The 22,705-nt window shown below is 37.6% G+C and overlaps 1 long non-coding RNA gene across 1 annotated transcript; it reads left to right on the forward strand.

The window, feature by feature from the left end:
• The first annotated feature begins 3,707 nt into the window (after nucleotides 1–3,707).
• On the forward strand, nucleotides 3,708–21,943 carry LOC138166848 (uncharacterized). The gene is made up of 3 exons (XR_011169751.1): nucleotides 3,708–3,852; nucleotides 4,622–4,688; nucleotides 20,522–21,943. It is a non-coding gene; the product is annotated as an uncharacterized lncRNA (long non-coding RNA).
• The last annotated feature ends 762 nt before the right edge of the window (nucleotides 21,944–22,705 follow it).

The raw sequence follows: 22,705 nt of genomic DNA on the forward strand, positions 1-22,705 counted from the left end.
CTGGCATGCTCAGGGATCTGTTTTATGAGCCCAGGTGATACTGGCTAATACATTTACTTGTTTGTTCAATTTGAAAGGTCACCTGATTAGAGTTGAAACAGCTGTTGCTAGATGTTTAATTCATGTGTCAACAAACCTTTCCAAGCTTACTGCTTTTCAATTGTCACAGCTCATTTTAGGAAGAGCTGAGGAGTCTATGTCTATAAGAAGTCTGGGAAATAGGCTACACCATTCATTCAACATTTATTGCTCACTTTGTGTAAGGCACTGTCCTGGGTTGGAGGGTGTGGATACAAAATTCTATAGAACATAGGACCTGCTCTCAAGGAGATTGCCATCTAAAAGGGGAGGAGGAAGCACGTAAATAAATATGAAATTAAAGCAAATGAGATAAATACAATACTACATACACACACAATACAATAAATATGATATAAAATACAAATACAATGAGAGGTATGGACAAAAGGCCATGAGAAACCTGAGAATGCCAGGAAAACCTTCATGGCACAGTTGGCAACTTATGCATCTTAAAAGTAGAAACAGACTTTAACAGATGGAGATGGGAAGAAAGAACACACAACACTTGGGGAGCAAGGGTACAGAGACTGGGCAGGGCTGGATTAGAAAAGGAGGCAAAAGTTGTTCAGTTTGGCTGGATTGTAGAAACACAAAAGAGTCTGAGATAGAGCTGGACAAGTGGATGAATGCAGAACATCACAAGCTTGAAACATATTTAGCAGGCAATGGGGAGCCACCAAAATTGTGTATTTTTTTCAATTAGAAAAATGAAGTGATGAGAATGGTGCTTTAGGAAGTAGGAAGATTAATCCTGCAACTATGTGAGGGATGGATTTATTTTTTTAAGCAATTGGGGTTAAGTAACTTGCTCAAAGTTACATGGCCAGGTGTTTCTGGGTGGGTGCTAAGTGTCTGAGCCTGGATTCAATCCCAACTCTGGGGCCGGTGCTCTTACTCACTGTGCTACCTGGCCGCCCCAGAGATGGATTTTAGATAAAATATACTGGAGGCAGGAAGACTGATTAGGAGGCTATTACAATGAGGTAGGTATGAAGGCAGCTGGGTGTATATTACATAGCATGTTGATCTGAAAGTCATGAAAGCCTGACTAAATACTGCCTGATTATAATTACTAGCTCAGTGATCCTGGGCAAGTCACATAACCATTGACTGGTGAAGTTTTCTCATCTATAAAATTGGGATAATAATAGCATCCTACTTCACAGGGTTGTTATAAGAATCAAATGAAATAATCTGTAAAGTGCTTTGCAAATTCTAAAGCATGATATAAATGCTAGCTATTATTATTAAGAGATGAATGTTGTAACAATGGTGTTTTTAATGGGGATCAAGAGAATAGAATTGGGAAGCACAGTGAAAAAAGACTAGGGTAGGATCTGTTTTTTTGTTGCATTAGGGAGTGTAATGTCAACACAATATTTACAGAGCCCATGATCACTATAAAGACTATGTCTATAAGAATTGCATGAAGTTAGATCACAAAATATACCAGATTCTCCAGACAGAGAACAGAGCTAAATCATTTAGGCACCAGAAAACCGAATCCCAAAACCAGTAGGCCAATTCCATCATAGTACCAAAGATATACAGAAGCCATAATATCGCCGAGAACCATGCCATTCTTCAGCCTTTCCACAAACCAATACAAGAACAATATTTACTCACAAACCTGTCTCCTTAATGAGCATCCTCTCCCCCCAGAATCTGGCTAGCTCTGAAACAGCTTCTTGTGGGCTCTGATTCTTTTCAGCAAACTCCTCCCACCACAGGCTCCATGTGACCACATTCAGCCTATCAGAGGACAGAGTTTACTTCACAGCAGGGGAGGTCTTCAAACTCCCCCCTAGGTCTATTAAGGGGCAGGGAAGATCTTCAAATTCCCATTCCCATTACAGGGGAAGGAAGAGACAAAGAGGACTCCAAACTTTTGAGCATAGGTGACTTAGTATGATCAACAGAAATAGAGAAGTCTGGACAGAAAGGAGGCAGATTTAGTAGGAGGTGACAGGAGCTTAGTTCTGGAATTCTTGAATTTGAGGTATTTGTGAGTCATTTCAGTTGAAATATACAGCAGGCAGTTGGAAATATGGGTGTCTGGAGAGGTTTTAGGAGGTGGAGAAAGGTTTGGAATTATTTGCCTAGGGATGACAATTTAAAGTCATGGGAATGGAAAGGGTCAAGGGCAAATATAGTAGTCAGATTATTTTTTTTTCACAGCCTTCAGGATTTCTAAGGATTATTAAATTTTCTTGTTGACTTGTTCTTTAGATCAATAACTTTTGGGCTATATTCTAAATAATTTTTGTTTGTGACTTTTTGAGTTTGTTTTTTGACTATGGCGATAGCCTCTTCTAACACCAGAATGGCCATGTGTCAATTGCATGGAGCATGAAGATCTGGGAAAGGATAAAAAGAAGGAACAATGAATAAGAATTTAATCTGTCTACAATAAGGAATTTTTTTTCCTGAGGTGTGGCAGGGAGGACTACATCTTCAATTTTCCAAAAGATGCAATGATTTCAATCTATGTAGATCAGCACTTGCTCTGTCATTTAGTTTTAGAGAGTTGCCTGGTATCCTGGGAGTTTAAATGATTTGCTGAAGTCACATAGCCAATATGTGTCAGAGATAGGACTTGCCCAGATTTTTTTTTTTTTGTTTCTGGGGGCAGCTTCATATTCTATACACAACACTTCATGTCACATATCCCAGATGCTCCTCAGAGAAGAATAGGATTCTTCCAAAGTAGATTAACTTGCAGTTGATGGACTAAAGCCATATCATGAAGCTATAATTATTAAATTTGACTTATTCACTATTATACTAATCCCTCCTCAAAACTTTACACACATATTAAATTTAGTATATTTATGATTTAAAAATGTTTTATGAAATGTTGATCTGACTTTACACTAAAAAAATCTTTGAGTTTTGATTTGTTATATTTGTCTTTTCCATCAACATTTATACCATTATTATCCTGATTTTTTTTCCTTCTTGTTTAGTTAACCAAAATGACATTATTTTTGTTTGCCATCTCACTACGGTATGTTAATGCGTTGAAGGAGTGGCTAGTTAATTATAATTAAATGATCTATTTATTAAAAACTGTTGTGTGATGACCCATGTCTCTTTTGGGGACTCTCTAATCTTATTGATTTGCCAGGTCAAATACTGCTTTGTGATTAGTCCTTCTTTCCTTGAATTGCATAGTTTGATTTTTGAATCTTTATTTTTTGTTTTATAAATAACTGCAACATTTCACTTGGAAGCGAATCTGGGCAATATATGTGAGATTTATCTTCACTTTTGCACATTCTTATTTTTTGTAGAAAAACATTGAGAAATTTAAATTGATGTTTTTGGTATGATATGTCTTTCTTATTGTAGGACCACCTGCTTGAAATTTTTGACAGAGTTTCATTTTGGGTTCTTCATAGTTTGCATCTTATGAATTGCATCTATAATGAGGGTCTGGCATATGTGCAGACACTATCAGCTTGCTCAGATAACATCTCTATGTGGAAGATTGTAGGGGGCTTATGGCTTCTCTCCACATGGAGAGCATTAGGGAGCTATTTTTGGGAGAATCATGATGACATGTAAGAAAAGTATATTGGTACATGATTGGACATTCTATAACCGGTTCCAGTTGCTTGCCTGCATTGGGAGGAACCTTTTTTTGATTAGCTGAATAGCCAGAATTGGTGTCATCAAAAAGATCTGAATCAGCTCTTTGCCTTACTGGGTTCAGCTGTACTTTGGCTGAGTGATGGCATCCAGTGGAGTATGAGATTGCAAGAGGAATAGGTATGGAGCTTTCTCTTCTGAGCCCACGTGGCCCCCTGAGAACCTCTTTGACCTTTTTCACTTATTCTTTTGCATGCTAGAAACAGGGGCATGGTGCCTGCCTTTGGGAGAGAAGGCAAAAGCATCAATATCAAATGTCTATTTTTAATTTTTCCTTGTCTTGATTTTTTTGTAGTTTTATTTTATTGAAATATAATGGTCAGATTTATTTTCTTTTCATAACTTTCATAATTTATAATAATTATTAAATTTTCTCATCTTAATTTGTCTTTTAGGTCACTTATTTTTGTGCATCAAATAATTTTTTTGTCACTTTCTGAGTTTGTATTTTGACTTCTATTGTTCCTTCTGCTATTTTGTCATTTGTTAAAATCCATTTAATTGAATCCATTGTTTTATTTTATCTAAAGATATTGTAAAGTATATACTTTCAAGATTAACTTGTCCTGAGATTCATTTTCTTTTGTATTCAGTTCCTTCTTTATTTCATCTTGTGATTTTTTTAGTGTTAATTTCACTTGATTTAATTTCATGACTGTGTTTAACAGTAATTTTATTGTCTTGATGCTACTTTGGGTGTTAAGTATTTTTCCAGTGTTTTTATCATAGTAATTTTTATTGCTTTAGGGTGCTTTTTTTTGCTGATTTTCTTGAGGGATTTAATTTTTTTAATTTGAGAATTTCTAGTATATTTGCTTCTTTTTGTTACTTCTAGTTCTTTTTTTAGAGTGGTTATTGAAGTAGGCTCACTTGTGACTTCTCCCTCCAGGCATCTTCCTGAAAGTTTTTGAGACATGAGAAGGGACCTTTGAGAGTATGATATCACGAGAGCAAAGGTAATAAAACCATCTTTATGAACCAATTTGATTGTTATGGCTAATTTAATAGAGGAAGCCAAATTATTATTTTTTAGATAGATCAAGACTCCCTCTTGTCCAAAATTGTTTTGAGTGGAGTTGTTCAGTAAGTACTTGTCGAATGAAATGCCTACAAAGACAATAGAACTCTATTTTGGTTAAATCTATTTGAAAATCTTAGTGCTTCTCTCTTAGTGTATTGTGAATAAGAAAAATAGAATCCTTTGTTGTTGTTGTTTAGTAGTGTCCAACTCTTTGTGACTCCATTTGGGATTTGCTTGGTAAAGATACTGGAGTGATTTGCCATTTCCTTCTCCAGTTCATTTTCCAGTGGAGGAAACTGAGGCAAACAGGGTTAAGTGATTTGCCCAGGGGCACACACAACTAGGAAGGGTCTGAGGCCAGATTTAAACCCAGGAAGATGAGGCTTCCTGATTCTAGGCCAGACATTGTGTCTACTGTACCATCCAGCTGCCCCTATGGCATTTACTAAAAGGTATTTATAATTAATAGCTGATTATGTTAACACACTTACATAGCCATCATTTTCCTTTATAAGGGCTGGTGAATGGGCTTGCCAAAGCAGTCAGTGAACTTCATCTATTAATCAATCAGGTAAAAAGAAGAAAATCTATTAGATGATCTCTTAACTTCTCCCATTGTTAATAATGCCATGCTTACCAGGTAGCAACTTCTGATTTTTTCATTAGCCATCTAGACTTCCTCTACTAGGCAAGGCTGTGCAGGAAAGTTTTCTAAAGTGGTCATGAGATTGAGGGGGCTAATAAATATGTAGAAAATGGTTATCATGAAGTTATAGAGCTCAGACTGAGGAAATTATTTACTATTTGTATAATGACTTTAGATTGTCTTGCTTCAAACTGACAGGTTCTAATGGCAGAGCCTTCAAAGTGGGATTGAGGATCATAGGACAATAGATAGAGAGCACAAAAGTGACTTCAAGAAGCCATTGGTGGGAATTGCATCACTTTTGATAAAGGAGCTAATAAGGAAGAACCTTGGGTACTAGCAATACAATAGACCTACAGGAGTGGGCAACGTATGGCTTCAAGGTCACATGTGCTCTAGGTCCTCAAGTACAGCCTTTTGACTGAATTAAAGGGCCTTAATTGAGGACCTAGGGGGCCACATGTGGCCTCGAGGCTGCTGGTTCCCCACTCCTGCTATAGGGCTTCTGGTTTTTTAGCTTTTGAACTTTTTCTCCATAACTCTCTCTTAAGTGATGAGGAGAGTAATCAACTTCTAAAACTTTTCCTACCTCTGTCTCTTGCTTTACTACTGAAGAAGTAGAAGATTGGTAATTCCACTTGCATTTTTCTCTCATTCTTGTCTGGTCTACAGGTATTCCCTTCCTTTTTGATGGCCTGGCAGAACTCTGGGCATTCATTCCTTCTGCATTTCTTTGTCATAGTGGATCTTCCTTGATTTGGAACTAAGTCAGCAGTCTTAACAAAGTCCCAGTTTTGTAGCTATTTTATCTTTTTTTCTTTACAAAAAGTTGAGAAGTCCATGTACCATGTTGTAAAGGTAGAAGGCCTCCATCTGTGAAATTCATTGTAATTTTCTTTATAGGAATAATTGTGTGCCTTATATGTTTAGGGTAATTGCTAAGTATTTTATTCTATATGAGTCACTTTGGATTGGTCTGTTTTTAGTTCACCTATCCATGATCCCTACCAAATAGCTGTCTCTCCATGTCAGAGTTGCATAGCTATTTTGTGTGGTTCAGCTTTTCAGGAAATTTGGTAGAAATTGGGTATGTCCTCTCTTTGGCTTGTATGGACATTTTCCAAGACATCAGCAAAAAAAGATTCATTAAACAGACTTTTCTGGTTTATTAATGGCTAAATATTTGGCTATTAACAAAACCCCATTGTATATATCAACCACTAATCACTAAATGTGATTTAAAAAATGGATCCCCAATGTCTAGCATAGTACCTTATATAAAATAGATACTTAATAATTTATTGTTGAATCAATTTATTGAATTCCAAAATTTTTGGAGAATGTCAGTTGTATGTACTTCATTCATGAGCTACCAAGCTTTGCATACTGGATGAAGAACCTTTGGTACATTTCTGATTAGATGGAATAAAAGCTGATCTATATGTGTGTGTATTATTACTCTCCAACCTTTAATACTTAGAATATTGAAGGAAGGCCTTAGCAATGTCCAGAAATCTTGATTTTTCACTTTACATTTCCAAAGAGCACTGAAAGTAAATATAAAAACTTGAATAGGGTTTGGCTTATCAGGGTATTTCAGATATACTATCATTGATAATCACACTAATTTGCATTCTGTGAAAGCTACATAGCATGTTTGTCAAATTCAAATTTCAGAGAGGACAACTAAGCAACTTTTTCCTTAATGGTATTTTATTTCCCAATTACACATATAATTTTCAGCATTCATTGTTGTAAAATTTTTCTTCCTCCTACCCCCTCTCCCCAAGACCTAGCAAATAATCTGATATAGGTTATACATGTACAATCATTTAAACATATTTCCATATTACCCATGTTGTGAAAGAAGAATCAGAACAAAAGGGAAAAACCACAAGAAAGAAAAAAAAACAACAAAAAAGTGAAACTAGTATGCTTCAATCTGAATTCAGACTCCTAAGTTCTTTCTCTGGATGTCATTAGTGTCTCCATCATGACTCTTTTGGAATTGTCTTGGATCATTGCATTGTTGAGAAGAGTTAAGTTTGTCGTAGGTAATAATTGCACAATGTTGCTGTTGCTCTGTACAATGTTCTCCTGGTTCTGCTTACTGCACTAAGCATCAGTTCACGGAAGTCTTTCTAGGTTTTTCTGAAATCCACCTGCTCATCACTTCTTTTTTTTTTTCCTTTTGGAGGGAGGAAGGCAGGGCAATTGAGGTTAAGTGACTTTCTTAAGGTCACAGGGCTAGTTAAGTGTTTGAGGCCAGATTTGAACTCATGTCCTCCTGACTCCAGAACTGTTGCTCTATTCATTTTGCCACCTAGATGCATTCCCCCATCATTTCTTATAGTACAATAGTATTTCATTACATTCATTTATCACAACTTGTTTAGCCATTCCCCAATTGATGGGCATCTCCTAATTTCCAATTATTTGCCACCACAAAAAGAGCTGCTATAAATATTTTGCTAAGCAACTTTAATTTGCCCATTACTATTGAAAATTGTGCTTTCCTTGAACAAGCTAGAATAGAGAAAAATGAGCTATATACCTAGGTGATTCCTTTTTGGGATCTTTTTCAAAAGGCAATTGGTAAATTCTTCCAATTTCTCTTTTGCCCTCTGGTTCTAGAATATAAGCACATTTTTCCTTGAGAATTTCTTAAAGAATGATTTATAGCTTCTTTTTTTGATCATGGCTTTCAGATAGTCCAATAATATTTAAATTATCTCTCCTTGATCTATTTTCCAGGTCAGTGGTTTTTCCAATGAGATATTTCCCATTGCCTTCTATTTTTTCATTTGTTTGGATCTGTTTTATAGTATCTTGATTTTTCATAAAGTCACTAGCTTCCATTTGCTCCAATCTAATTTTGAAGAAATTATTCTCTTCAGTGAGTTTTTGAAATTCATTTTCCATCTAGGGAATTTGACTTTTTAAGGCATTCTTCTCCTCACTGGTTTTTTGGGCTTCTTGTGCCATTTGAGTTAGTCTATTTTTTAAGGTGTTATTTTCTTCAGTCAGGCTGTTGACTCACTTTTCATGATTTTCTTGTATCATTGTCATTTCTCTTCCCAATTTTTCCTCCACTTCTCTTACTTGATTTTCAAAATCCTTCTTGAGTTCCTCCATGGCCTGTGATGAGTTCATATTTTTCTTGGACGCTTTTGATCCAAGAGCTTTGACTTTCTTGTCTTCTTCTGGTTTCATGTCTTTCTGGTTTTGATCCTTTTTGTCCCCCAAAAAAGAGTCTATTGTCTGATTGTGCTTCCTCTGTTTGCTCATCTTGCCAGACAATCATTGAACTTTTGAGCTCTTTGTCATGCTATAACTCTGCTTCCACAGTGGACAATTCCGTGTCCCAAATTTCTGGGGTTTGGAGCAGCTATTGTCAGAGCTGTTGTCAGAGCTATGAGGAGGGCACCCTCTTTATAGCCACCATAAGCTCTGCCGTGTTAGCACTCCTTACCCCAGGACCACCACCCAAAACTGCAACCCAGATCTAAGCGGGTCAAAACAAGAGCAATTAACCTCTGAATGGTTGCTTGGTCCCCTTACAATCTGCAGGCCAGGAGCTCCAGAGGCAGCCACATGGCAGTAGCTGCAGCCACTGCACTGCTTCCACCTCTTGCCCTGAAGGCAGGGGCCAGACAGCCTTGTTCTCTCAGCCAGTTCCAACAGAGTTCCCTACTGACCTTTTACTTTATCTTTGGCATTTATGGGTTGAGAAGTCTGGAAACTGGCACAGCTGCTGGTGATTCACTTTCCTGAAGTCTGCCCTGGCTGGTCTGGGCTGCAAGTCTGGGCCAGTGCCGCTTATGTGGGACTCCAAGCCCGGTGCAATAGACCCTTCCTGTCAGTCTTCCAGGCTGCCTTCAGTGGGAGATGTGTTTCTCTCTGTCACTTTGTGGGTTCTGCCACTCTAAAATTTGTTTAGAGTAATTTTTTTACAGGTAATAGGAGGTGGTTGGAAGCAGGAGCTCAGCCAAGTTCCTGCTTTTACTCTTCCATCTTGGCTCTGCCGCCCAGTTGAACTATATCATTCTATGCTGTGGACAATTATTGCATGTTATCTTGTTTGCTTGTTTGGGGACCCTCAGTGTGGGGTATGTTCCATTATAATGAAGAAACAGACTTCTCATGGAAGGCACAGATGTTGGAGAAGGAATGTTTTGTATAGAGGGAATACCTAGCCGGCCAGTATTACTGGAAGGGGAGTGTGTGAAGGGGAGTGGTATGAAATACAAATGTCAAGGCAAGCTGTGTTATGGAAAGCATTAAATGTCAAACTGAGGCAACAAGGACTTATTAGGTTTGTGTATTGGTGTATGCCTCCTTTTCCTTAGACAAATTTCAAGATTGCAGAGACAACAAAATGCAAGGGTTATTAGTTCCATTCATACAACATTGACTGAGTATGAGCCCCTTCCACATTTGGATAGATCATTTTGCACCTTGTAAAGGGTGAAAACTTCAAGTAGGTTGAATTGTATATGTAAATTTCAGGAAAGCAGCTGAGTAGTTTACAGAGATGATGAGTTTTCCTGAAGGGCACATATTGCCTCTGGATCTTTTCCCCATTGCATCAGTTGCATGAACCAACAGGAAAGATTTATAATCCTGAACTCCAGAGTTATTTAGTGATCTTGGGGCAAATGGACACTACCTGCTTAAGGACTAGCTTAACAGAAATTAAGATTTGGAAAAATATATTAGGTAGTCATCATAAGTTAGGATGAGGTTTCTCACCAAGGGAATTGTCTATCCCATACCAGGAAGAATCATTGAAAAGGAAGACTATGTATTGCATTCCTTTACAAGTCAGACCAGTAGCTTTGAGATCATGTTTGCATGTTTTAATGATCATGTACTGATATCTATTGTATCACTCTGTCCATTATGGGTAAGGAAGCTGATATGTATGTTGCATTATTAGAATATTGGTGGCTATTATTTGCTTAGAGCAAAAGTGGCAGCTCATCAATGTTACTTGATTATTTTACTTATTTTAATTTGGAGAAGATTTTGAACTGATTCCTTTATTGTAGAATGATTATGAACAGCTTCTCTGAGAACTTTACAGGTTATAGATCCACAGGATAAAGTTTGTCTGATGGTTTATAAACCCTGACTAATTAACTTCTAGTGCTTAATCCATTTTGGGGAATCCCACACCTCCCTAGGGTTTTTTTTTTGAGTTTTATTTCTGTTAGCCATCTTGTTCTAACAAGGGATGAGTACAGATCTCCATATGAATACCTTAAATGTTGTATAGATTTAGTGGAGAAATGTTGGATGCTCTCTTTGTTTCAGGGACTCAGGGGAATTTTCAGACACACACACACATTTTCAACTCTAGATTATTATTACTTGGTATTTTATTGGGATCATTCTTTTTGTCTTGGGACAACTCAAATTTATTTTTGCTTTTCAATTATCTTTGGGTGGGGCAGGTCTTTACAAGCATTGAGACAAGAAAATTTTATAAAATGGCATGTATATATATATATCCAAATCAATATATACATATATTGATTTGAATATGTATTTGGTAGTAAATATAACCCTCAGGACACTAGCTATAGTAGAATTGAATCCTTATGGGGTACTGCTAGTTTGGGGAATTGAACTATACCACATAGATTTTGTTGAGGATCTCGAGTATGAAGCAGTGGGGTAACTGTTTAAAAGGAGAATGATTAAGATTCCCCAAGTCATTAGAGAGCTTTTCAGAATTGGAACTATGGACCCAAACCACCTAAATTGGTTTGCTCTAGTTTTGCCCTCGCTCAATGTGGGATGGCTGAAAGGCAGAAGTAGTGTCTCTTCCTTGACCTACTCTCCCTGATCCATTCTTACTCATCCTTGGAAGTCAAACTTATAGGTAAGAATTTCAAGCCAGTTATGGCCAATGCAAATGAGGAGAAGGTAGGCATGAATAAAGGAGAAAATATAGTAAAGTTCAACAGGGCAGAACAGAAAGCAAGAGGCTAAAACTACCTGAAGGGTGATTTGATTCATAATGGCCCTGGGTCAATGAGAGCCCTCTAGCTAAGAAATTTAATCAGACAGCAGGCATCTATCAGGCAAAAGGGTGTCAGTGCTCTTTACTTAGTTATTCATATCCCAGAAGTACAAACAGAAGCATCAAGAAGAGAAAGTATATATGGCTTAAGTGTCAGTAACTAAAAATTGTGCAATTTCCCCTTACAGCTTTCTTCTAGCTTCTAAGTCCATTCTAAGTTCCTTCTTAGCTTCTAAATCTATGCAATGGATTCTCTAAATTTTCAATCATTTCAGTGTTTTCTCTCCAGTTCCAAAGGTGAGAAGGAGACGATTTTCTATTACTTATTGCTTCAAATCTCAGTCCAGGGTTATTGAATTCCCTCGTCCCCTCCCCAGTCCCAGTTCCATTCTAGAATCACCACTTTTTTCCCACTCTACCTGTACTTGACCTTATAGTCTATAGTCTCCTCTACATATTTATTTCCTGTGTGTATAAATGTGGCTGAGGAAAAATAAACTGTATGTGACTAAGCCCTTCATCTTATACTGATTATGTAGAGATATTTTTGTTGATGACTTCAGCATCTCTCCTTATAGCCTTTTTCCTGTTTGCCTCCTTACCTGATGATGAACTGAATCACTTTGTTCTAAGTATACCACCTCATGCCAAATTTTCCACTAGTAAAGTCTTGAAGAGAATAAATAGCCTATGAATTTTCAATTCGAAATAGGGGTTAGAGGTCAGAGAAAACACAAATACTCTTTGGTATCTTGAACAGAGCAGAATAAAGATGCTGTTGGTATAAAAATGAAGATATGTACAACATAATGTGAAATCTTGGCTCTAGTTTTTTCTTCTAGCAGTTATGAATGGAATTATCTTGGGCTTTGCAAAAGTAACATAAGGTTGACTTTGCATATTTACATTCCATGGTGGTAAAGCACTTGAAGGAAATGAGTTTTTTCTTATTGCTACATTATAAAGCAAGGGAAAAATAAAAGGAAGGAAAATTTCTACCAACTACTAATATATGTATACAGACAGGTTTTAATCAATGTAAATAATGAATCTCCTGAAGTGGTACATGTATTCAAATTCCCACTATTTGAAGTTATAATTCTGTAAAATACAGCAATTGATTCTAGCTCAATGGAAAACTACAGTGAAGATTCAAATACCAAGCCCACTTTAAGGAATTCATTATCTGTACTAATCATAACCCAGCTCTATGTGTGCATGTGTGTGTCTGTATGTCTGTGTGTGAGAGAAAGAAAGAGAGAGAGAGAAAGAAAGAGAGAGAGAGAGAGATAGAGAGAGAGAAAAGAAAGAGACCTCATATGTGATTTTTCTACTAAGTTTGGACAAATATAATATACTTTTTATCTTTCTATATTCAGCATTTTTGTGTGGCTTTAATCCAATTCAACAAATATTTTCTGAACATCTTATGTGTGTACATAGCACTGTGCTAGGCTTCTTTTAGCACTTTGAAAACTTTTGTAGGTGTTTATGGCAGAGAGAACTCCTGGGCGATGTTAGCACATATAGATAACTTCATAGGAAAAAAGAAGAAGTATTGATTTGAACTCTGAAAGAAGTCTAGTATTAGAAAAGCAGGAAGAGAAGAGAAGGGGATTCAGGGTGTGAGCAATCAATTAATAAACAAGCATTTATTATATTTGAGGCACTGCACTCAGTACTGGGGAAACAAAGATGAAAGTTAAATAACTCCTGCTCTTACATTCTAATGTGAGAGACAACATGTATAACGACATAGAGGCAGAAATATTCATGATTTCTTCAAGGACAAGGACTACTTGGAACAAAGTATTCATACTTGAATGGAAAATCACTGGAGTCAAATTTTAAAAAATAAATTGGGTCAGATTGTAGGTCTTGTATTCTTGGCTAAAAGGTTGGGATGCTATGCTTCAGTCCAGGGAAAGGGAATTAAAAAAAAATAATGACTATTGAATCCCAGAGAAAAATATATCTGCGTATTCCCTAAGGAGTAAAGGGTGCAGACACCCATTGTGGCCTAATGCCCCTGTCCCCAAGTCAAGTAGCTTCCAAATGATCTCAATTCTGCAGTGCTATCTTGGATTAGAAATTCAGGTTTTTTTCTGCCCTATTAGTATGTGTTGATTTCTTACTTAAACTCAGAGTTCTGGGAATTGTTCAACCCAGATCTCTTTATGTCCTATTGGAAACAATTTCTATTTCATAGAATACCAAAATTGGGAAGAACTTTAGAGATCATTTAGTCCAACCTGTGCCCTTGTTAATCAGTTAATAGCAGAGCTCAGTTGGATGGACAAAAATTTCTATTTAGTTGTTGTGTAGTCATTTTTAGCAGTGTCTGACTCTGTGGAATTTTCTTGGCAAAGATACTGTAGTGGTTTGTGATTTCCTTCTCTAGCTAATTTTACAAATACAGAAACTGAGGTAAACAAGCTTAAGTAACTTGTCCAGAGTCATACAGCTAGTCAGTGTCTGAGGCTGAATTTGAACTCATGAAGATGAGTCTTCTTGACTACAGGTCACTGTATCACCTAGGTACTACTCTGTATAGTAGAGATGGTTAATAAAGCTGACTAAAGTTTAAGAAGCAATTATTAAAAACACAAAAACAAACCCCCAAACTTTTGGGAAAGAATATGAAAGGAATTTTGTGCAATTGATAAGTTAATAATACCTGTCCTCAAAAGCTTACATTTAGTTCTCTTATAAGGAATATTCCAAACTTCACTCAGTTGCTTCTGTCAAAGTGACACATATGTACATATGTGTATGGATCTTGGATGTGTGTATGTATGTATATAAGAAGGGAGGCTCCAATCCTGCAGTATATCTGTCTCAAGCAATTTCTATTACCTTTTAATCTCCGGGTTTTGTGAAAATTCCTTCTGTCATTTCCATGGCAAAGAAACCAACTAAACAATTTTGTTGGTTTTGTTAGACTCTGGCCATAAGTAAGTTTAACCAAGGACTCAAAGCCCATTTGTGGAAGACTCCTTTTTGATGGAGATTGAGTGCTTCATGTCTACTCCATGAGGAATAGAGTTGGCAGAAGCTTGAGAGAATTGAGATCCTGATCTTCTAACTCCTAGCTTTGAGAGAAGATACAAGATTTCGCACTTTCTTCGGGGAAAGATCCTATCAGGGAAAAGATGACTTTTGGAAAAGCCAACAGTTAAAGGAGACAGCATCTCAATCATGTCCTTATCCCAAACTAACTGCACTAAATACTTAAAGTAATCTCCACTTGAAAATTCTCTATTACTTGATCTGAGACGCCTTACTCCCAATGGGAAATCAAATTAACTTTGATTTCTCTTTGGTAATGAATTTAATAAATGGGCTAATTTTTCATTCTGTGTTTGTGTGTGTGTGTGTGTGTTTTGGTGACTGGCATTTGTTGGAAAGGAAATTAAACCTTGGATACAAATTTGGAGGCACTAATTAAGAGATAGTAATTGGGAAATAAATTTGAACCTAAAAAAATTGTCCTCTAAGCTAACAATTTTTAGAGTGTGTGTATGTATACATATACATATGAAAAAAAATGTCGGAGAATTTTTACAGAGCTTCATACACATAGTCCAGTCATTCATTGGCACATCCACATTTGCTGCCCCTTCATTGCTTCTGTCAGTGAAAACTTTCTGTATGAACTTCTGGGGCAGGGACTCATCTCTAAGAGCCTCCAGAATTTGTATATTTATACATTTTTACATTTACATATACATTTGTACATTTATAAACATGTGTATATATATACATATACACACACATAAATATACATATATACAATACAATATATATGTATGTATGTATCTATCTATCTATAAATTCCAGACTAACAGTTCCTTGTCTCTGAGGAGAGTGGAATAGTTAGCCAAAAGGCTCCAATCTCTTACTTCCACTCCTGGAAGAAATCAAATCTCTTTTTAAGAAAGGTGGGTGGAAGAAACTTTAGAAATATCTATTTGTGATTCCCTGAAATGCACATCTAGGCATATCCATGTAGACACATATAGCCTATATTACTGTGTTTCCCCGATAATAAGACCTATCCCTAAAATAAGCCCTCCCCTTACTGTATAAGATTCCTCTAAAATAAGCCCTCCCCCAAAAATAAGCCCTATTGAGATTGCTACTGTAGTGAAGGTGATCCCCTGCACTACACGCTACATTACGGTAGTAATGTATGCACCGTTCCCCCCCCCCGTGAAACGCACGCCGCGCTCCGAGCTGCATCCAATCAGAGCTGCAGCAGTGAGTGCGTCATCCTGTTCTTTACTGAATTCATTATTGAATAAAGGTACATTTTTTTGTTCACATTTACCTGTTAATTAAAATTTCTGTCAATGTTCATTAAAATAAGCCCTCCCCCGAAAATAAGCCCTTTGGTGTTTTTCTGTCAAAAAAAATAATAAGACAGTGTCTTATTATCGGGGAAACATGGTAGCAAAGCACACACACATACACGCACACACACATACCCCTACATAGTAAATTATCTGAATTTTAGTATGTCAAATTAGAAATAAAGCTTTGGTCTTTAGATACTAGTTGAGGTATTTCATTTTGCCTTTTTTTTTATGAGGGGATAGGGCAGGGCAGTTGGGGTAATGACTTGCCCAAGGTCACATGGCTAGTAAGTGTTAAGTGTCTGAGGTCAGATTTGAACTCAGGTCCTCCTGACTCCAGCGTCAGTGCTCTATTCACTGAGCCAGCTAGCCCCCCTGGTATTTCATTTCCATATCTTTATTCTTTTATGAAAAGCTGATGTTGTTAGCTAAGTGACCCCCATGAAGTCTCATTGTATATCTGAATATCTATTATGTCTTTTATATGTGTTGCAATTAGGAGACTCAGATGCATTTGTAATCTCATTGATAAAAGTTTGCAACTCTCCTGTTCAACTCTTGACTATGTCTTACTGTAAGCTTCCAAAATGAGAGTGTCTTCAAGATCTAGCAAGGATAATACCAAATAAGGATGATTTCAATTGATAAACATTTGTTAAATATTTGCTCTGTACCGGGTGCTGTGGCAAGCTCTGAAGATACCAAAAAAAAAAAAAAAAAAGAATGAGATGAAGCTCTCTAAGAACTGGGTAAGCAAGGTGAAGTCTTTGCATTCAGACATCAGCAGTGTGGCTCTGCCCCACTAGATTGTTATTTCAGAGCTTTTCCCAGAGAGAGAAGGCAGGGCTCGCCATTCTGTGTCATTTGTTCTAGGTGATAGGGAGTGGATAGACTTCCGACAAAGTGGCAGCTTCCATTTAGGCAAGGCAATCTATAGTTACTGGTTCTTTATCATGGCAACCCTGCCAGTACTACCCCTGCAACCCAAGATAAGCCACAGCAAAGAAGAAGCTAGGATGTATCCTGTAAAACTGTTAGTTGCATGGAGATTTACAGTGGATGCAGTGATGTGGTTTTGGGGATGGCAAATGTGTAAATAGCCTAAATCCAGAACAGAGGGAAACTGAATGGGATTTACCCCTTGCCACGGAACCCCAGAAACCACAGTGGGAAGTGATTTTAGCTCCTTTTGCTTTCCCTCTTATTTTTTGTGAGAGATTACTGAGAGAATTACAGCAAGTTCCAGAAATGTAGCTTTGTTCTTCTCTTCCTTTTACTCACACCATACACCTACCAGTTGGGAGGGTTGTATGTGGGAGGAGCAGAGCTGATCAAGTAAAGTGGTTTCTCCATATTTTTTTTCTCTTTGTGTTCAGAAGCTGCTTCAATAAATCATGTGGCCATTACAAATTGAATTATCTAAATTTTATAAATGAATTTACTAGCAGGAGTTTTCTCAGATACAGGGTAGGAACTCAGAGCAAAGATAAGTAATTTTTGAGTATATTATGGATGACACCTCTAGATCTATATTAAATCTGGGGCCAATAGCCTTGCTGCATGCTAACCGAAGAGCTTGGGGTAGTGGAAGAAGGGAGTAATCTCATAATGGTGGCCAGAGAATATACTACCCTTCCTAGCTGACAACTAATTAAGTGACAGGCTGCTTCTCTGGAGGCTTCTCTGCAGTGGAATGAACTAGTTGGGAGAGGGCATATTTTCTTACATCGCCTAATATGCACATATCACACTAGTTTCTCTTGATATTAGGAGGTTAGCATGGGAGGTAAAAGCAGTAAAATAAACACATTTTTTACCATGTGATATAGAGATTACTAACTTGCTGGTAGATATGAAGAGACTTACCAAGTGATTAATATTCTCTTCATCAGATTACTTCTAGTTTTCAAAGTCAGCTTTCTATCCTGTTCTAGTGCATGATTTTTTGAAGTCTTTTTTCCAAATTATTATTTCTTTGTGGGAAATGAATATTCATTTCATTTTCATAATTTATAAAATGTATAAACCTCTAATTGTAAATTGCAATTCAATGTAATAGATTTTCTTATTTCAAAAGGAACCTTTAGAGACTTTCTCCCTAAGATATGTGTGTTTACTGGAGAAGTTGAGAACATATTCCTACCTCAGGCAGCAGGAATGAGTACCATAGGGCAGATAGCAGGCTGAGAAGGATAGATGACTTTAGCGGAAATAACTAGCTAAGGTTTGGAATTTTTTTATGAGACTGGAAACATTTAAGTCTTTCCTTAAAGGAAGAGGATAGTCTATTTTGCTGTGATACAGAGCCCTAATATTGCTATGTCTGGGAGACAAAAGCCTTAAAATGCACTATGTAGGTAGCCTGAATTAGTAGCATCTCTAGGTAGCACTGAGAGTAAGATCATAGCATTTTAGAGAAGTGAACCTTAGTTTATAAAACCCCATGTTACAAATCCTACAGTGCTTGTTACTTTATAGAAGCATTTTCATCACAACAAACTTATGTCGGTATAATTATTATCCCCATTTCATAGGAAAGTAAACTCTACTCAGTTTTTTTCCCCCTCAACTAGCTATATTCTACCACAGCTGCTAGATGAAAGAGCGGGGCTTGCTTCCAAGTATTCTAATTCTAAGTCTTATGCTCTTTCCATCCTGCCTGTACATTTGACAGATGAGGTAAATGATTTGCGCAAAGTCAAATAACACACATAGCTTGTATCAGAACAACCACTCTCACATGCCATCACTGCCTTTGTGCTGTCTTACTTGTAAATATTTGTAAACATCTCCTGGCCCACTCCTCTTTGAGTAGGTACATCCAAGGTCAAATTTGGGGGCTTCAAATTGCCCCTGGAAAAGGTGCAACTCTTTAAATACAAAGAGATCCGAGATGATTCAGGGAGGAAAGGATAAGGCAGACGCTGCTCTCCCACCTCAGTCCCTAATGTCCACCCCCTTCCTTTTTGGGAGGCCACTAATTTCAGAGTGCATTCAGAGCACTGTTAAACACCTGATGGAATCTCTTACTCATCTTGGCATCTTTCAGTCCTTGTTCATGCTAAAATGTAGCATGTAGCCTTGGGCTGCAGGTCCCCACCCCCTGAGTCTTAGTCATTGTTGTAGCTCCCCAATAGAAGTTTTTATTCAGGTTAATGTGAACAAATGAGGCTATTTTGATACTTCTGAAGCTAGAACACTAATTACTGATCAGAACAATCCTTTCTGCCCTCACCTTAGGTGGGACACAAACATGACCACTGAAGACACACACCCAAATGGACAAACCCTGAATTGAGATTTTCCTCACTTCCTTTGAGGGAAGAAAGTGAATGATTATAAAATAATAAAGATGATATGATAACAATAATAAATGACTTTTGAGATTTGTGAAATCCTACATGTTCTTGTTCAGTTGTTGAGTCATTTCTGATTCTTTGGGGCCCCATGGACTGTAGTACACCAGGGCCTTTTCTTTTCTGCTATTTTCTGAAGTCTGTCCAAACTCATATTCATTGCTTCTATGACACTATCTATCTATCTATCTCATCAGTATTTGATCTTCCAGTGAATAATATGAATTAATTTCTTGAAATATTGAATGATTTTATTTCCTTGGTATCCAAAGGATTCTCAAAAGTCTTCTCCATCACCACAGTTTGAGAGTGTTGATTCCGTGGCACTCAATATTCCTTATAGTTCAACTCTCACAACCATACATTGCTACTAGAAAAACCATAATCTCCAGGGCCAGATGGATTTACAAGTGAATTCTATCAAACACTTAACGATCAATTAATTCCAATATTGTATAGACTATTTGGGAAAATAGGCAAAGAAGGAGACCTATTAAATTCCTTTCATGATACAAATATGGTACCAATACCGAAACTGGAAAGAACCAAAAAAGAGAAAGAAAATTGTAGACCAATTTACCTAATGAATATAGATGTAAAAATATTAAATAAAATATTAGCAAAAAGATTACAGTAATTTATCACAAGAATAATACACTATGATCAGGTAGAATTTATACCAGGAATGCAGGATTGGTTCAATATTAGGAAAACTATTAGCATAATTGATCATATCTCAATTTTTCCTCTACTTCTCTTACTTGATTTTCAAAATACTTCTTTACCTCTTCCATGACCTGCGACCAGTTCATATTTTTCTTGGAGGCTTTTGATGCTGGAGTTTTGACTTTGTTGTCTTCTTCTGGTTCTGTTTTGATCATCTTTGTCACCAAAAATGGATTCTATAGTTCATTTATGCTTCCTCTGTTTATTCATCTTGCCAGCCAATTACTTGTCTTTTGAGCTCTTTTCCATGGTAGAATTCTGCTTCCAAAGAGGAAAGTGCTAAGTTCCAAATTTCTGGAATTTTGCATAGTTGTTGTCAGAGCTTTTTCTAGGCACCTAGCTCAGAACTGTGAGAATGACTGCCTCTCCACAGTCTCATCAAACTCTGCCATGCTAGGACTCCTCACCCCAGGACTGCCACCCAGGACTACAACCCAGATCCAAGCAGGTCAAAGCAAGAGCACTTATCCTCTGAATGGTCACTTGGTCCCACTATGATCTGTAGGCCTGGAGCTCAGGAGGAAGCCACAGGGCAGCAGCTGCAGCTACTGCCACCACCTCCCCAGCCCCAGGGACAGGTATTGGACCATGCTCTTCTCTCACCCAGTTCCAACAGAGTTCTACACTGACCTTTTACTTTCTCTTTGGTGTTTATAGGTTGAGAAGTCTGAAAACCACCACAATTGCTGTTGAATCAGCCCACTGAAGTCTGCTCTGGCAGGGCTGTGCCATGGATCTGGGCTGATGCAGCTCACATGGGACTGCACTCCACTCCCAGCCCAGTCTGATAGTGCCTTCCTGTTGGCCTGCCAGAATGTCTTCAGAAGATTGTTTCTCTCTGTCACTTTGTGGGTTCTGTAGCTCTAAAGTTTGTTTAGAGTAATTTTTTTAGGTAATAGAGGTGGTTGGAGTGGGAGCTTAAGCAAGTTCCTGCTTTTACTCCACCATCTTGACTCTGCCTATCCATAATTGATCATATCAGCAACAAAACTAACAGAAATAATGATTATTTCAATATATGTGGAAAAAGCTTTTGATAAAATACAACTCCCATTACAATTCTACCTAAATTAATTTACTTATTCTGTGCCATACCAACCAAACTACCAAAAATTTTCTTATAGAGGTAGAAAAAATAATATCAAAATTCATCTGGAAGAAAAAAAGGTCCAAAATATCAAGGGAATTAATGAAAAGAAATGCTAGGGAAGATGGCCTAGCCAAATCAGATCTTAAATTGTATTATAAAACAATAGTCATCAAAATTACTTGATACTAAGAAATAGAAAGATGGATCAGTGGAACAGTTTAGGTACCCAAGACATAGTAATCAATAACTGTAGTAATCTAATCTTTGATAAACCCAAACACCCCAGTTTTGGGGATAAGAACTCACATATTGACAAAAACTGCTGGGAAAACAGGAAAATAGTCTGGTGGAAATGGGGCATAGACCACATCTTACAATATATACCAAAATAAAGTCCAAATAGGTACATAATTTACATATAAAGGCTGATACTACAAGCAATTTAGGAGAGCAAGAGATAGTTTACTCATCAGATTTATGGAGAACTGAGGAATTTATGAACAAATAATATTGTGAACAGAATAAGAGCGAGGCCAAGACATGGGTTTAAGATAAATTTAGATGTGGGTTTATTCATCAAGTGCACAACTGTAATGTAATGCCAAGGAAAGGCAACTTCCCAGGTTCAAAATACCAGCATAGGTGCTCTCTATTTTATTCAGTAACAAACCCAGAACAGAGAAGATCAAAACATGACATCATTCAAAATACAGCATTTACTAAGTATGATTAAATAATCTCCAAGTACTACCCCACCCCAGGACTTTCCAATCATTCAATCAATTACAAAGTCCCTGTTCTAAATACTACTCCACCCCTAGGCTATACCTTCTTTTGGTCCACCACAAAACCCCTCTTCTCAAATGGAGATTAGTTTCCAAACATAAGTAAAATACATTCATTTGCTCAACCATAGAACACAAAAAGGTCAAAAGTTCCCCACCCCTGGATCACAATTGAATCTACCCCAGAGTTACATCAAGTTTAAACACAGCACTTAATACCCAAATGGAGGTCTTTTCTTCATCTTGACACGAGGCAAGTTCTCAGCAATCTTAGTTCCTGGGGAGACAAGGCTTAGCAAGGCCATAAGATACATTGCCAGTCCCTTCATGAATTATCCTCTGTCTGTAGAACAGTCCTAGAACCCCTGAACACATTAGCAAAGCCCTCTCCCAGGATTTCTGTAAACATACAACAAGAAAATCCTTCTTCAGGGCTTCTGAACCAACAGAAAGGCTCCCAGACCCCTGCAACAACAGCACTGTCCTTCACCAGTGGACAGTATTCATTCTGTCTGCCGGACAGTCTCCAGACCCCTGCAACAACAGTACTGTCCCTCACCAGTGGACAGTATTCACTCTCAGTACTGTCCCTCACCAGTGGACAGTATTCACTCTCTGTCTGCAGGACAGTCTCAGGCCTTCTTAACCAAATGCCAGGTTCCAGGACTTCTTCAACAGGACAGTCTTTCACCAGTGGACAAATCTGGCAAAATAACATCAAAACAGACAGACAAAGTACCAGCAAAACAGCCATGTCTCCTCAGTCCTTGGCAGCTCAGGGGGCAGGTCTCAAAAGTCCAGGGCAATTCAAAGCGGCCACCAGCAATCTCTTAGTCTCTCTCCACGAGGTGCTGCTTCCAAAAAGAACTTCCGCCTCTCTCTTGTCTCTCCAAATCTACATCACCAGCTCCTCCCACTTCAGGACTTTCTTTTCACATCAACAAGCCCATCCCACAGGTGGGATTA

The sequence above is a fragment of the Petaurus breviceps genome, unplaced genomic scaffold (genome assembly GCF_028583685.1).
Source record: "Petaurus breviceps papuanus isolate PSGF00001 unplaced genomic scaffold, PetGlider_PUasm1.0 226, whole genome shotgun sequence".
Classification (NCBI taxonomy): Eukaryota; Metazoa; Chordata; class Mammalia; order Diprotodontia; family Petauridae; genus Petaurus; species Petaurus breviceps.